This window comes from Papio anubis, chromosome 3, assembly GCF_008728515.1.
Source record: "Papio anubis isolate 15944 chromosome 3, Panubis1.0, whole genome shotgun sequence".
Taxonomy (NCBI): Eukaryota; Metazoa; Chordata; class Mammalia; order Primates; family Cercopithecidae; genus Papio; species Papio anubis.
Window position 1 is genome coordinate 143,718,854 of NC_044978.1, and position 17,993 is coordinate 143,736,846.

The window sequence follows — 17,993 nt, forward strand, 5'->3', positions numbered from 1 at the left end:
AACTCAGTTTATCAACTACAATTTGCAAATATATTTTTATTATTTTTGTTACCTCTGCTTCCCCTTTGGTTGATAATCTTGTATTCTGCAGAGAACATAGTGCAAGCCTATTTCAATGAAGCTCAGTATTTGGGTCTCACTGGGCCTTTATACCCTCTTCTATGGCTGGAACAAAGAGTTGGTGAATTAAATAGCAAGAAATGTGATGGTAGCAGAAGTTAGGCTTGGAAGATGAAGGAGCATGATATGGACTTTGGACTTATCTGAAGGAAATAGGAGGTATTTAAGGGTTAAAAGTAAGTGAGATTATTAAAATTGCACTTTAGATAAATGGCACGGAACAGGCAAAAGAGAAGTAGGGAGGGTAACTAGGGGCAAGTTGAATGTTTGCAGCCTAACCCAAAAGGTAGGAGTTAGGGTGCAGACAAAAATAGATCTGAGAAATAGTTAAAAGGTAGAATTGTCCCAATTAGAGTCTAACTGAATATGTAAGGTAAGGTAGAAGAATCAAAGAAAAGTGTCCAGGTTTCTGGCTTAAGTAACCTAGTGCTGGTGTCACTATTCAATAATTTAGGAAGCAGAGAAGAGGCAGCAAATGTAGGAATGTTTAGTTCTTTTGTGGCTATTTGGAGTCTGAGATATATTGGGACATCCAAGATGTCCAATAGTAGTTGGATGTGCAGATCTGGTGCTTTTTAGATAAAGTTAGGCCTGTACCACACAGCTAAATGGTAATTGAAGTTGTGAAAAAGAACAGAATCATGTGTGAAGTATATGGAGAATAAGAAGGAAAAAATGAAAAAGAAAAAAAAAAGAAGGAAAAAACACTACTACTTTACCCTTTGTTATTAAAAATTATCTGGTGAAGCTGGGCATGGTGTTGCACATCTGTAATCCTAGCTACTCTGGAGGCTGAGGTCACATAATCATTTGAAACCAGGAGTTTGGGACTACCCTAGGCAACATCGCAAGACCCTGTCTCAGCATATGTTGTGTGATGCTGAGGTTTGGGGTACAGATGATCTCATCATCCAGGTACTGAGTATAGTGCCCAATAGTTCGTTTTTCAACTCTAGCCTCCTCTCCCTCTCCCTTCTAGTAATCTGCAGTTTCTATTGTTGCCAACTTTTTGTCCATGAGTACCCAGTGTTTAGGTCCCACTTATAAGTGAGAACATACAGTATTTGGTTTTCTGTTCCTATGTTAGTTCACTTAGTATAATGGCCTCCAGCTTAATCCATGTGGCTGCAAAATACATGATCTCATTCTTTTTGATGGTTGCATAATATTCTATGATGTATATGAACCACATTTTCTTTATCCAGTCCACTGTTGATGGGCACATAGACTGGTTCCATGTCTTCGCTATTGTAAATTGTGCTACAGTGAACATGCAAGTGCATGTATCTTTTGGTAGAATGATTTCTTTCCTTTTTTTTATGTGACAGGGTCTTGCTCTGTCACCAGGCTGGAGTGCAGTGGCGTGATCTCAGCTCACTGCAACCTCAACCTCCTGGGTTCAAGAGATCCTCCCACCTCAGCCTCCTGAGTAACTGGGACTACAGGTGCATGCCATCATGCCCAGCTAAGTTTTGAATTTTTTGTAGAGATGGAGTTTCCTTATGTTGCCCAGGTGTCTCCAACTCCCGAGCTCAAGCAATCCACCTGCCTCAGCCTCCCAATGTGCTAAAATTACAAGCATGAATGACTGCGCTCGGTCTGATTTGTTTTCTTTTGCATATATACCCAGTAACTATTACCATTGCTGGGTCAAATGGTATTTCCAATTTAAGTTCTTTGAGAAATCTCCAAACTGCTTTCCTCAGTAGCTGAATTAATTTACATTCCCACCAACAGTGTATCAGCATGTCCTTTTCTCCACAGCCTCTCCAGGAACTGTTGTTTTTGACCTTTTAGTAACAGCCATTCTGACTAATGTGAGACAGTATCTCATTGTGGTTTTGATTTGCATTTCTCTAATGATTAGTAATGTTGTTGCTTTCCTGTGAAGAAGTCTGGTAGACATCACATTAACCAAATGAGCAAAGTTAACATCACTAGTTAGAAAATCTATGGATGTTATGGATGTTATATAAATTCTGATGTGATACACTACTTCTCTGGTGCTTTTTCCAAAAAGGCATACTTCAGTCTAATCCTAGAAAACTTCAGATGAGTGCAGATTGTGGGACATTCTACAAAATGACTGACCAGTACACTTCGAAGTGTCAAGATCTTGAAAGACAAGGAAGGACAGAGGAGCCATCACCGACTGGAGGAGGCTAAGAATTTATGACAATTAATTCAGTGTGGAATCCTGGATTAGATTCTAGATGAAGAGGACACATCAGTGAGAAAACTAGCGAACCGGAATAAGGTCTGTAGTTACTAGTATTGTATCAATGCCAACTTCCTGGTGTCAAGTATTGTACTATGGTGACAGAAGATGTTAATATTAGGAAAGACTGAGTGAGGGGTATACAAGAACTCTATTTCTGCAACTTTTACATAAAGTCTAAGTTATATCAAAATATAAAGTTAAAAGAAATTGTGGAATTCCAACTAATAAAATCCCCGGACTATTTTTCCTCCTCACTTTCTCACTTTACTCCAAGCAGGAGAAAATAAAAGATCAAACTGGAAAAAAAGAAAAGAAGGCTCAGGCAAAAATCTTGAGGCACGACCACTCTTTTTTTTTTTTTTTTTTTTTGTTTTGTTTTCTTTTTTTTTTTGAGACAGAGTCCCGCTCTGTCACCCAGGCTGGCATGCTGGCATGGCATGCAGTAGTGCGATCTCGGCTCACCGCAACTTTCGTCTCCTGGGCTCGAGTGATTCTCCTGCCTCAGCCTCCCAAATAGCTGGGATTACAGGCATGTGCCACCACGCCCAGTTAATTTTGTATTTTTAGTAGAGACAGGGTTTCTCCACGTTGATCAGGCTGGTCTCGAACTCCTGACCTCAGGTGAGCCACCTGCCTTGGCCTCCCAAAGTGCTGGGATTACAGGCATGAACCACCATGCCCGGCCAGGCACAACCACTCTTGAAAGCAACCAAAAGGCTTAAAATTTCAACTAGAAAGAAAAAAAGAGACTGGGCACGGTGGCTCATGCCTGTAATCCCAGCACTTTGGGAGGCTAAGGCGGGTGGATCACCTGAGGTTAGGAGTTCGAGACCAGCCTGGCCAAAATGGTGAAATCCTGTCTGTACTAAAAATACAAAAAAAATTAACCGGGTGTTGTGGCATACTCCTGTAATCCCAGTTACTCAGGAGGCTGAGGCAGGAGAATTGCTTGAACCGGGAGGTGATGATGTCAGTAAGCCGAGATTGCGCTACTGTATGCCAGCCTGGGCCACAGAGCAGGACTCTGTCTCAAAAAAAAAAAGAAAACAAAACAAAAGAAAATGAAATCAATAATGCAAGATTCTATGAAAAATAAATAAATAGATATATATATAATGAAAAGAGACACCATAGTCAAACAGAATAATGAAATTGAACAGCTTTAGAACTTAATATGTTTATTAAATTGAATAAGGAGGTCGTTAACTGCCTTGACATGAGCAGTTTCATTAGAATCATGGAGGAAGAAATCATGTCAGTAGAAGGAGAAGTAAATATGAAATGAAGAAACGAACAATGCATGTGTATGACGGCAACTCTTGCAAGAAGCATAAAGTATAGGTGGAAATGCAGGAGGCTTTGGGTTTTTTGTTTGTTGGTTGGTTGGTTAGTTGCTTTTCTAATGATAGAGATTTGAGGATGCTCAAATGCATAAGCGAAAGAACCAATAGATAAGGAAAGATTGAAGCTGTGGGGATAAGACAGGAAAGATATTCAAAAGAGGTGCTAAAGCAGAATTTTCATAGAGGTAAAATCATGATTCTAATGCAAATATAAAGTGAACATGTATTAGAGGCATCATTTAATTCACTGATTAATGAGGTAACCAGGAAAATGTTAAGACCTACTCAAACTGATTTGAATAGCTGATTTATTATAAGAAATTTAATAAAGGAATGTGAGGATAAGATTGGTACGTTATGAAATTTATTAATACCCTTAAAAAACTGGAAGCTTTGGAGTTATCTTTTTATGAAAGAGAAAACTTGGACAGAAAATATTTGTAACATTACAGAGCAAAAATACATAAATTAGCATGTAACTTCACTAAGCATTTCTACTCCATAATAAATTGTGAGGTGAACAAAGTACATCCCCTTGGGTAATCCTTGGGTAGACCTATAAAGCAAACACCTATAAGACAATGAAAGATCACGCTGTTCATCCTTTGTCCTTATTTCCAAGTTTGTAATAATTTTTTTGACAGAGAATAGTTCTTAAGTAAGTAGGAGGGAAGTGTATCAGTCAGGGTCTTGTCAAGTAGCAGCAACTCAGAAAAAAAGCAGGGAAACAAAGTGAGTTAATGAATGATCCATTGACAAAATTACGGATAGAACAGGGAAAAGAAACCGAAGACAGTGATGCACTCCTGGTATCAGCAATAGGTTCCTCAGCTATGCCTGATAAGACATGAAACATGACCAGGCACGGTGACTCATGCTTGTAATTCTAGCACTTCGGAAGGCCAAAGCAGGTGGACCACTTGAGGTCAGGAGTTCAAGACCAGCCTGACCAATATGGTGAAACCCCATCTCTACTAAAAATACAAAAATTGGCTGGGCATGATGGCATGTGCCTGTAATCCCAGCTACTTGGGGGACGGAGGCAGGAGAATCACTTGAACCCAAGAGGTGGAGGTTGCAGTGAGCCGAGATCACAGGCCACTGCACTCTAGCCTGGGCAACAGAGCAAGACTCTGTCAAAAAAAAAAAAAAAAGAAGAAAGAAAGAAATGGTTACCAAAGACTTTGAGACACGTATGTAATGTATGTAACTGTAAGAGCCAACTTCCCAGTGTAAGTGCTGTGGCCTTTGATGCAGGAACACAGCGATGCCAACCCTGCGGCCTGGAAAAGAGGAATAAATATTGCGGCCTCACCATTCTCCTAATCTCTGATCAAATGTTGGTGACTTCCATTGACCACGTCCAACCAAATGCCAGAGGCAAGGGAGCATTTATACAGGTCATATAGATCAGTCTCCTGGAACAAGAGCAGGAGAAAATGGTGAAAAGCGGACACCAAGGGTCAGATAGAGAATATCCATCCCAAAAAGAGACTTAGAGGATAGGTACTAAGATAAGCTTTAGAGAGGAGAGATGATTTTCAGTTATCACAGGAAGAGAGAAGGGTGAATGGGTGTAGTTATACCCCATTCATTGTTTTTGCCAGGTTTGTTGAAGATCAGATGATTGTAGATGCGTGGTCTTACTTCTGAGACCTCTATTCTCTTCCATTGAACAGAATGGACATTTATGTGTTGGAAGAAATTAAGGTGCTCTCTAGTTAATGAATTACATTTTCTTTATTATCATTAAAGTTATTCTGAGAATGAGTATATCATTGGCAGACATGAGTTTAGTCAGGTTGGAGTCTGAAGAAAAAAAGAAAAGTTTGGAATGGTTACTGTAGAAAAGTGTTAGAAGGAACTGACCAGATAAATCAGAGTAAGATTTCTTAACGGGATGTGGGGATAGTTACACTTATTCTCAACAAATTTATGGCAGAACCCATTTTCAAGGTCATTTGATTTTTCTCCAGAATTATTCAGTTAAATGGGTACTCTTTTCCCAACTTACCCATGTTTCTTCCCAGTGAGAGTGGCTGTATACTTCACAAAACTTATCTATTTAGGAAGTCACTTCTTAAAAATTGACCTCTCCCAAAAACTCCTTAAGCTAATAAGCAACTTCAGCAAAGTCTCAGGATACAAAATCAATGTGCAAAAATCACAAGCATTCTTATACACCAACAATAGACAAGCAGAGAGCCAAATCATGAATGAACTTCCATTTACAATTGCTACAAAGAGAATAAAATACTTAGGAATACACCTAACAAGGGATATGAAGGACTCTTCAAGAAGAACTGCAAACCACTGTTCAAGGAAATAAGAGAGGACACAAACAAATGGAAAAACATTTCATCCTTGTGGATAGAAAGAATCAATATCGTGAAAACGGCCACATTGTCCAAAGTAATTTATAGATTCAGTGCTATTCCCAAAAAATTACCATTGACATTCTTCACAGAATTAGAAAAACCTACTTTAAAATTCATATGAAACAAAAAAAAAAAAGAGCCCATATAGCCAACACAATCCTAAACAAAAATAACAAAGCTGGAGGCATCATGCTACCTGGCTTCAGAGTATACTACAAGGCTACAGTAACCAAAGCAGCATGATACTGGTACCAAAACAGACACATAGACCAATGGAACGGAATAGAGATCTCAGAAATAAGACCACACATCTACAATCATCTGATTTTCAACAAATCTGGCAAAAACAAGCAATAAGGAAAGCATTCCCTCTTTAATAAATGATGCTGGGAAAACTGGCTAACCATATGCAGAAAACTGAAACTGGACACCTTCTATAAACTGTATACAAAAGTTAACTCAAGATGGATTAAAGACTTAAATGCAAAACCCAAAACCATAAAAATCCTAGAAGAAAATCTAGGCAATACCATTCAGGACATAGGCATGGACAAAGATGTTATGATGACATCACCAAAAGCAATTAAAACAAAAACAAAAATTGACAAATGCAATCTAATTAAACTAAAGAGCTTCTTCACAACAAAGAAATTATTATCAGAGTGAACAGGCAACCTACAGAATGGGAGAAAATTTTTGCGATCTACCCATCTGACAAAGGTCTAATATCCAGAATTTACAAGGAACTTAACAAATTTACAAGAAAAAAAAAAAAAAACCACCAAAAAGTGGGCAAAGGACATGAACAGACACTTCTCAAAGACAGACATTTATGCAGCCAACAAACATATGAAAAAAAGTTTAACATCACTGATCATTAGAGAAATGCAAATCAAAGCCACAATGAGATACCATCTCACACCAGTTAGAATGGTGATTACTAAGAAGTCAAGAAACAACAGATGCTGGTGAGGCTATGGAGAAATAGGAACACTTTTACATTGTTGGTGGGAATGTAAATTAGTTCAACCATTGTGGAAGACAGTGTGGCAATTCCTCAAGGATCTAGAACTACAAATACCATTTGACCCAGCAATCCCATTACCGAGTATACACCCAAAGGAATACAAATCATTATATTATAAAGATATATACATACTGTTTATTGCAGCACTTTTCACAATAGTAAACATATGGAATCAACCCAAATGCCCATCAGTGATAGACTGGATAAAGAAAAATGTGGTACATATACACCATGGAATACTATGCAGCCATAAAAAGGAATAAGATCTTGTCCTTTGCGGGGACATGGAGGAAGCTGGAAGCCATGATTGATTGCTACTATACTAAAAGGATACTCTTGGTAAGTTCTAATATTCACAGATGTGGTATCTCAGAGCATTCTGTTACAAATGAATGCATTTTAATATTGTTTCTCAGGAAAAGAAACAGATAATAGTTATGATTGGAATGAATCAGTTTTGCAGGATAACATGATCAAGCTACTTCAAGTCAATGTGCAACCAATACATTGCATCTTTGGTATATGTATTTGTATTATTTTTAATAAATTAACCAAATCAGCAAGACTTCTCAGTGTATCAAATGTTGTCATTAGTTCTGAGAAAAGGAAATATGATATATAGCAGTATTCCCCGACAATAAGTTCTTGGGAGTATTTGTAAAACAGCAACTGGATTATGATACATGAATTAACAAAATTCATATCTCTTATGGCTTTGTAATTTCAGATGTTACCTCCTTTATAAGGATTTTTAGTTGACCTCCAAAATATTTGGTAGAATGATGAAAAAGGAAAGGTGACAATTATTTCCAAGGAGATGTTGGTGTGTGTGATGATTAATACTGAGTGTCAACTTGATTGGATTGAAGGATGCAAATTATTGATCCTGGGTGTATCTGTGAGGGTGTTGCCAATGGAGATTAACATTTGAGTCAGTGGTCTGAAAAAGGCAGACCCACCCTTAAGCTGGGTGGGTACAATCTAATCAGCTGCCAATGAGGTTATAATATAAGCAGGCAGAAAAATGTGAAAAGAAAGACTGACCTAGCCTCCCAGCCTACATCTCTCTCCTGTGCTCGATGCTTCCTGCCCTTGAACATCAGACTCCAAGTTCTTCAGTTTTGTAACTCAGACTGGTTTTCCCTGCTCCTCAGCCTGCAGATGGCCTATTGTGAGACCTTGTGATCGTGTGAGTTAATATTAATAAACTCCCCTTTATATATTCCATTAGCTCTGTCTCTCTAGAGAACCGTAATACAATGTGCAAAGTACATTCAAATAAACTGGACAGCAATGTAGGGTGATTTTTGTGTGTGTGTCAAAGTACGATCATATAGCTCCATAAGGCACAGGATTTGAGCTTCTGGAACTAGCTGCTACCACCACTTTCAGATCTCTTTGGCAATTATTATGCACCACTGTAAGATCTTTAACAACAGCATCTTTAAACAGCAATTACTTCCTACTTGGATCCTTTAAATTTTCCGTACCTAAATAAATATCGCTTTTCTTAATTCATCTCAACAAATTCTTACTGAAATACCAACAAGAATTTGTTGAGATAAACTGGGAAAATAATTTGTTGAAATATTGTTGTGAGCAAAGAATCTCTGAACTCACTGAGGCTGTATCTGAGTCTCATTAAAGGTCATTCTCACTTTCTACCATGTATTTCACTGATTTGCACACATGTCCTTTCTCCTCTACCAGAATATGAATTCCTTATCTGTAAGTTCTTTCTTATTTACCATTGTGTATCTTGTGGGAAAAGCACAGAATTGGCACTCATAAGTATTTGGTAACTATTGGATGAATGGATAGGTACATAAACACAAAAGAAAATCAAAGGGTCTATTAATCAGCCAATATTTAAAGAGCTCTCATCTATTTACTAACTGAAAGCTAAAATTAAAATGTGCTATTGCTAATTGTGTTTTCAGAAATATCAGCTGAAAATATATCTATATTGTATCCTTCTATACCTATGGCATAAATCAATAAGACATCTGAAATGATTTCTTCAAACTTACAAATATAGAGCATAAACTCCAGTTTTGTTTTACAAACAAAGTTACAGCAAGATTTAATTGGCTTAAAAAAGCCTTTACATGAATTCTCACAGCAGCATTATCCACAATATCTAAAAAGAGGAAAAAACCCAGATACCTACTGCTTGATAAATGGATACATAAAATATCATATATCCATATAATGAAATATTATTTGGCAATAAAAAGGAATAAAGTACTAATACATGCTACAACATGGATGAATCTTAAAACATTATATTAAGTGAAAGCAGCAGTCATAAAAGTCCACATAATACATGGCTCCATTTACAAAAAAATGTTCAGAATGGACAAATCTTTATAAAGAGAAAGTAGCTTAGTGGCTTCCAGGGGTTGGAGGAGTAAAGAATTAGGGAATGAATGACTGCTAATGGGTGTGTGGTTTCTTTTCGGGGTAATGAAACACTCTAAATTAGATTGTGTTAATTTTTGTTCAGTTCTGTGAATATAACAGAAAGCGTTGAATTGTACACTTTAAGCTGATGAATGTTATAGAAAGTGAGCTATATTTCAATAAAGCTGTTTTTAAAAGTAAAGATTAAGTGGCTTGTTCACAATTCCATCAATTGTTGGTGAAGCCAAAACTGGAATCTATATTTCCCAACTTTCATAATGCTTTTCTCTTACTTTGCTATTGTTTTGTGTGTAACAAAGTTAGCTCTTTAAGCTTTTGTTTTCTGAAAATCTTCACTTCCGTTTTGTCATTTGTGCATTTATTTCTAGTCCTCTTTCTTTCCTCCCACTCGTTAATCTCCTTAACAGTGTTCATGCTCTCTTTGTCCAGCTATTAAATGGCCTCCATTTTAATAATTGCCACTCTGCTTTATTTTTTATTTGGCTGAATTGCAGGCTCACTTCTGATACTGTTGATCTATTTTGTCCACCCAAGGGACATATCAGACTAAGTATGTGAAACTTGGTGGAGAAGACATTGAGGAAGAGGATGACTTTAGCAGTTTGTGAGCAGCAGGTGGGAAACCACTGAACAAAAGAATGATTCTATTGCCAGAGTCTTATTACATTCATAGAAATGAGAGAACGGCAAGGGTTGTTTAACCTGATACTCCCACCCAGGAGATTGGCTTACAGACAGTGTGTGAGAAATGCCATTTTCCAGATGACTTCCTCTCCTGTTACAAAGTCTGGCTATAGCTCTCTGCAAAGTGCTGGATCTTCTCCATGTTTGGGTGTTTGAGACACTTATCTTTCTTTCACCACTGGGCTGGATTTTTCCACTCATCTTTTTTTAATTTTAAGTGTTCTGCTGTAGAAGGATTAATTAGTCTCCATTGAACTTCATGTTTTTTAAAAATATATATAGCCACTGTGGTATTCACAGCTGGGAGAGATAGAAGTCATAAGGTAAACAGCAGTTCACATTATTTTAAAAAATTCATAAGGCAATATATTTTCTCTCTCTGTGGGACAGGACTGAATAAACCTACTCAAATTATAGAAATAAAAGTGGATATCTCCTTGCCCACTATTGACACTCTCTAAGAATATGATTAAGTGATATTAGCAGATGACTTTTTCCTTTTCCCAAATGAAGATGTCAAATGTCTTGCACTTGTTCAATTTGTAAATTGGATAGATTTTTTCCACTGTTGAAGACATTCTCTGGAATTTTAAGCAGATTGTATTTACTTGCTATCCATGCTGTTTCATTTTCTATTAATCCCAAGTTATTTGGGTAAATTATGAAATTTTTGTGAGAAGAATATGTTAACATTGGTAAGTTTATGTCATTCAACCTAATATGTAGTAATAAATATATAGTAGGACTTGCTCAAATCCACTGGGTGGGGACGGAGAGTTGTCATGAGAAGGAAAGGTTACATTATGGAGAGTCAAGGGGGAAAAGGGAGAAGTGAGGTTGCCCTGGGTACAGATATAGCAGAAGTAAACTTCAAGGTGGAGCCTTTATGTAACTCTGTTATATTTCACTTAGTTAAACTAGAAGAATTATATGTAGTAGACAATGTTAATTGCCTACATAACAGCTATTCTCTCCCTTCTTTCTGGCTAACACAAGCGCAATTATGTTTGGGTTGATAATATGCCCAATCCCGAGGACTGAATTATGATTAGTCTTACCAACCATGATTTAATGTTCCCTTTTGCTTCCCTTCTACTTCGGATGATGTTGAGTCATAGTGATGCTCAGAACATCAACAACCATTTTGCCACCATGATGCAATAAAGGAGGACAAAAATTAAATATGCTGAGGCCCATGAAACTTCAAAGAAATAGGGTCCTTGATGACATTACTAAGCTGATGAACTAACTTACTGCTTCCTCCAGACTCTTTGTAATGTAAGAGAATTGTCTCAAAAGCTTAGTTGGGTGTTTATTAACTGCAGATCTACACATTCTCACTAATATAGCGCCAATGTATTTTCATGCCATCAAGAACATATGTGATGTTACCAATTACATAGAAGAAAATATAAGCCTTTGATCAGGCTTAGACAGTAAAAGCCTTTCAACAAATTTAACTACCCACTATGAGGAGGTAAGGGAGTTTCTTTCTCATAAACACCGTTTGGACAGGACAGCATGATGGAGTGTGAAAGGCACAGTTGTGGATAAGCAACAGATACTGCTTTGGGTCCCCTCTGAGTCTTTAGGTAGAATTCACAGCAAGGACCATCCTTTAGGAAAATACTGGATTATTATTAAGATTTTAGGACTCTTATCAAGAAGAGAGGCTATTGAATCAACTGCTCTCACTTGATAATCTTTTTAAATAAATAAATGAGAGAGAGAGAGAGAGAGAGTGTGTGTGTGTGTGTGTGGTTATTTCTGCACATAGCATAAGACACATGCTTTAGTACCTAAAAGAAAAGGGGCATATTCACAAACAAATCTTGGTCTAGGGTTGTGTAGCCATGGAAAATAGTAGGCATCCTATTCCGTCTGCTCAACCTCTATTCATACCCTCAGCCAAACACTTTCATTCAATAATGAAATTAAATAATATAAAGATGTGCCAATACACCAATACTGTTTTATATGCTTCAATACCCTACTATAAAATAAATACAATGACTATGGGTTTCTACCATTTTGGGTTAACATTTTGGTCTGCAGAACTCTTGGGAGCATAAATGTAGTCTAATAGAAGCTTTAACTCTATAATATAAGGTTTATAGTCATTTATGCGGCTAAGAGTTATTGGACACCTAAGTATATCAAGGATTGTATTAAGCACTGAAACAAAGAGGTGCAAGGTGTGATTCCCAACAGCAGTTTCCACAGATGAGAAGGAAACCTAGATATGTACCTCAAAAATTGCGTCACCTTGTGTTTGGTTACTATGACAGAGGTTTGGGACAGAGAAGAGAGATGCAAGGCTCAGACTGGGGTGTATGGGAAGGCTTGGGATGGAAGGATATGTGAACTGAATCTTGAATAACTAATTGGAATTTTCTAAATGAGGAGAGAAGGATATTTACCAGCAGGTGGAACTGAATGTGCAAAGATCCCAGGGCAATATAGATGCAAGTAGTTAATAACAGCAGGCATGAGGGATCCATGTGAAGGTGAAGTAGTAGATGGGAAGGGAGGGACATTTGGGCTGCACTAAAATGCTTAACCCCAAAGGTTATAGGAGATCTTGAAGGATTTCAGGCAGGAAAGTAAAAGACGTTTCTGACACTTAGGGTAAGACAAATTGGAATGGCAAGAGTCTGGAGATAGAAAGAAAACAATCGCACCAAAAAAAAAACAAAACAAAACTATAATGATAGTGGCAATGGGCATGAATCAAGAAATATCAAGAGACAGAACCAAAGGATTTAGCAATCAATTGAATATAAGGGTACCACCACTCAAGAGGGCTTTGAGGATGACTCAGATTTTCTTACGACTGACTGGAATGAATGATTATGACATCCTTTAGGATAGGGAATAAAAAGGAAGTTGGGTTTTATGTGTAGGGGAGGAGGAAATAAGAAATACACTTTTTACAGTGTTGAATTTGAGGTGCTCATGGTTTATTCAAGTAAAGTTGTCCAATGGATGAGAGGTTCCTAAGCTTTAAGGGTTCACATGCCAGCATAATTCATACAAATTTGAGAAATCAATTAAAGACTGCCAACTTTTATTTTGCTAAGTCAAGATACATCAAAACAAAACCCTGTCATCTACTAATAACAACATTTCATTTTTATAAAAGGGTATTTCAATATGAAAAATTAAAAAGTGAGTCAATATAAAAGGCAATTTATTAAATTAAATAAATTTGCCTTTATTCTAAAAATCAACCAAGGGTCCTTATCGTTTTCAATTCCTCTTGCACCAGTATAATGCCAATCACTGACTTACAGCAAGCTACAAATTGGCATTTGGAAACCACTAAAATAGACTATTGCATATTGAGATTTGGAGCCCAATTGAAAAGACTTAGCTAAAGATATAGAGTCATAAGCACATAGTTTGAAGTCGAAAAAAATGAATACTCTTTAGTACTGTTTATTCAGCATCTTGTATGTGCCAAGCACTATAATAAGGGCTTTATATAATATCTCATTTTAACATCCCAGCAATTCTGGAAGGTGAAAGAAGGTGGCTTATTTTTATAGACAAGAAAATGAGACTAGAAATATTAAATTTTCCAAGATCACTGGAGGTATTAAGTTTTCCAAGATTACAAAGCAGAAAGTGACCGAGCTAATATTCAAGGTTTCTCTAACTTGATATTCTATACTTTTAATTGTGACACTACAATGCCACCCTTGAAAGAATACATCACAGGAGAAAAAGAATCAAAGACAGAGCCTTTGAAATACTGACACTTAAGAAGATGTTCCTGACAGCCCAGAAGACGAAAATGAACTGTGCCATGTAGGCAAAGGAGAGAAGAATTTCTAAAAGAAATATATTATCAAAACTGCAAAATGTCACAGAGGAGATGTGGATATGTAAACAAATCTAGGCTGAAAAATTTATAAACTGCATCTACTTCTGAATAAAGTCCAGCAATAGTGCTCAGCAGTCCTGCTGACTCTTTCACATGTTCAGCAGTCACTCAGCTACTAGGCTTATGACTTTACTCTGGAACCCATGTTTCTAACTTCTTTTTCAACTCTAGAACAAATCTGCATCTCCTTTCAGTTATGCACGAATTGTAAGAGGCTTAAACATGGCTCACCTGAGAAGCTGGGTAAAATAACATTTGACTCTTGATCTTGATATTAAAGTAAATCTTTCAGGATCAAATCAAATCATATTCCAATTTACACAATAACATCTATGTTGCAGGCCAAGTAGCTCTAACACTAGGAAAACATGGGCTCAGCTCTTCTCTACATACGGTACAGAACAGATACATTATCTTTTAACTGTGGTTCTCCAGGGCTTTAAGATTGAAAGTGTATAATCCAGGTGACCAAAATAAAATTATGAAAAAGCATTCCTGTCACTATTAAGAAACGGTTATTAAAACTCATTATTCATTTTCCATAGGTCTAATCGTTTTCAAAATTCATCTTCCATCAAAGGAAGCTTCTATTATTTTGACAAACCATGGTGAATAGCACTTAAATTATCACTGAATTATATCACAAAGTTTTGGTACAGAAAATTATAGTGCCCTACATATTGAAATAATGATTTTGTTCATATTACCCACCCTATTTTTTAAGGCCCTCCAAGGTTTGGCTCTAACCTGCTTTCTAACTTATCACTGACTACCCACCTACATGGCCTTCACAAATCTATAAAACTGCTCAGGACACTTTTCTGACAAAACTCTTATTTATATACATTTCCTTCTTTACTGCAAGATAATAATTTCATCATTAGGCTCTGAAGGAAACAGGTTGGATTCAAGTTCCTCAGCATCATTATGAAACATAGCCCAAATATCAGTATCAATTTGTCCATAAATATGTCATTATATACCTTTAAATATAAAGGCCATTTTTCAAACACAGCCATGATTTCATTTATCACATCTAAATATTAAAAATAATTCTCAAATTAGAAGTCAGTGTTTCAATGTTGTCATCTTACACATTTTATTTAAAGTCTTTAATTTGAATCAGAATCCAAACAAGAATCATACATTGCATTTGATTATGTTTCCTAAGTTTCTCAATATTTTTTCATGCTTGCCTTTCTCCCTTTGCAATTTTTTGGTTCTCAAAAAATCAGATCATTTGTCCTGTAAGGTTCCCTACACTCTAAACTTTAATAACTACTTCCTCATGGTGTCTTTTAACATGTTATTCCATCCCCTGTATTTCCTGTAACCTGGTAGTTAAATCTAGAAGATTGATCTAATTCAAAATAAAATGTTGGCAAGAACACTTCAGAAGTGGTGGTATATACTTCTACTAGGAAATATATAACATCTGGTGGTTTCTCTTTTTATGTTGGTAACAACTATGAATGATCATTTCCTAAATCAACTACATCATTAAGGACTCAAAATTAACATTGTATCCTATTTCTTCTTTGTTCATTATCTGTAATACTTTCATGGAGTAAAACTTACCCTCATTAACTATTTGACTTCCCTGAGGTATAGTTTATACAGAAAAAATAAGCAAAATGCTTGATTCTTTCAATAGGAAGGGAATTTTTAAAGATGATTCCTCAGGAAAGAGCTCCGCTAATGTGTTGCCACTAATGGGGAGATTTGCTGTGCCCATTCTTACCTGAAAACTAGTTAGAGGAGCCTCGGTGAGACTACTTGGTGAACTTAACATGTGAACACACACTATAAAAAACCCAGTAGACTGGAATATGACTCCTACCTGACAAATACAACGAGCTACAGGCAGGGTGGTTAGCTGCTGATGAATGAGCCCAAGGATTGTGAGGTCTGCCTCCATCCCAGAGTTTATTAGGTCAAAGGGGATGTGAAGGATTCCAGTGAATCAGATATGGGTCATGCATGACACAGAGAGACTAGGAAGGTTCATATTATGTTCTATCCAACAGAACCCATTGGATAGGCAATGGGGCTTACATATAAGACCCATATGGGACCCATATAAGTTTCACACACCAGTAACTGAGGAAGGAGTAAGTAAAGAGCTAGGGGAGAATATATAACTTACATCAAGAAAACTACAGTTGAGAAGTTTCTAAATATGGGGGGTGGTGTCTGAATACCTCATTAGAGGACATTTCATCTTTAAACACCTACTGGAACCAGAAAGTACAAAGCCATATTAAGTTATTTTAAAAACTTCCTTCATCTAATGCTTAAACACAAAGGGAGTTTATTGGAATAATTTAACAAGTATAATTGAAGAAAGAATTAGGCAATTAACCTGAAGGAATAACAAAAATGCAGCCAAACCTTAGATGTGATAGGAAGCACAGGCTGAAATGCCATAGAACTGCTTACTTGCCTCTGCTTACTGTCAAATGTTTCATTCTCAGCCATTTTTCTTGGGCCTGCTTCTTTACTTCTTCTCTTCAGTCCATTGATTGCTTGATTTTAGATGCCAAGAGTTATAAAGGTTTACCCATCACACCTTCAGCCCTCTGGAGAGAGCGTGCCATCTGTCTCTTTGCCCCAAGCCCCCAAGTTCCAGGGATGGAACTCATTAACTTGTAGCATGGCACCTTCAGAGTTCAGAGCATCCTGTTGAATGAGGAGAGGGACACTGTGACAGACACAACTCATTAGAAGACACAACTAATTCCGTAGATGCCTACTGCAGTATCCCAGCACAAGCATTGTGAGTACCAGTTCTGCCACTTAATACCTACAAGACTAAGGATAAATAACTCACACTCTCTGATACTGAACTTCCAGATAGGTAAAATATAGGCAACCTTGTTTCTATTTTTATCTAAGGTTTCTGTGATAAACCATGGAGTGAAGATTCTAATAACCTGTTGTAAACTAAAAGCAAGATAAATATGAGAAGGAGGATCATGGTAATGACTATATAATACCCTACAGTAACAAAATATAATATCTTTCTCTGTATACTTATGGGCCATGCAAATTGTCCCATATAGTTTACCATGAGAGTGTTTCTTGTCAGATATTCCTCTGTCTCATATGTAAAATATCTTTTCTGTTTTTCCAGTCATACAGTAATTGTTATAATGATAAGAGGTGTAGTCTAATTAGGGATTACAAACTGATGGACCACAGATGTGCTTTGTCTTTAATATCCCTAACCGTTACTCTCTCCCCAGATCACAGAATCAAACCACTCCTTATTAATTCACCCACCTCCTCATACCTGCCTGGCTAATTTGAAAACTATTTAAATGCTGGAGGGTGTAATTTGGGCTATAGGCCAAAGTGTATACCAAAGTGTTCATGCGTGTCTGGGAAGTAGGATCTTTTTCCTACAAAAATAGCGGGATCTGTTTCCAAAACTTTTACATTTTTTTAAAGCAAATATTAAAAGTTATAGGGATTTATTGTTTAGGAAATGAAAGAGTAAATTTGTCCAGGCAACGAAAGGTCTGTAGCTTGGCTTAAAGTCATCTTTGTATTGATTTTCCTGGTTCTGCTGCAGGCTATTTGCAGGACTGCAGCTAAAACCCATCCTCTCCTGTGACCATTTTCTGCCCAGTCATTTTGTATTTAAAAATGCTGCTTTTCATACTGGACTTCTGGGGATGGAAGATCAACTTCAATAAAATTATAGTAAATTAAATTAAGGAACTAAGCCATTAATGAATTCTAAACTTGTCCTAGATTCCTAGAATATATTATATTAGCATAGTCTCTCAAGATTTTAACATATTTCTGTGTATATTAGTTAATTCATTTAACAATTAAATGTTTAAATTTATCAAATGCTTTTGCTGTATTGATTGAAATAGTCATATTTTTTGCCTATTAATATAGT

At 36.7% G+C, this 17,993-nt stretch overlaps 1 protein-coding gene across 4 annotated transcripts in view; it reads right to left on the minus strand.

Moving 5' to 3' along the window:
* The window catches only part of GRXCR1 (glutaredoxin and cysteine rich domain containing 1), a 360,439-nt gene that overhangs the window by 271,213 nt on the left and 71,233 nt on the right, over positions 1-17,993 (minus strand). For 2 of the 4 annotated variants that reach the window (XR_002522024.2, XR_001902459.3), the window contains one exon: positions 8,272-16,762. The exons of the other annotated variants lie outside the window; for them this stretch is intronic. The gene's annotated coding sequence lies outside the window, so the exon portion shown is untranslated. Of the gene's footprint in view, positions 1-8,271; positions 16,763-17,993 lie in introns of those variants that run through there. 4 annotated transcript variants of the gene reach the window in all.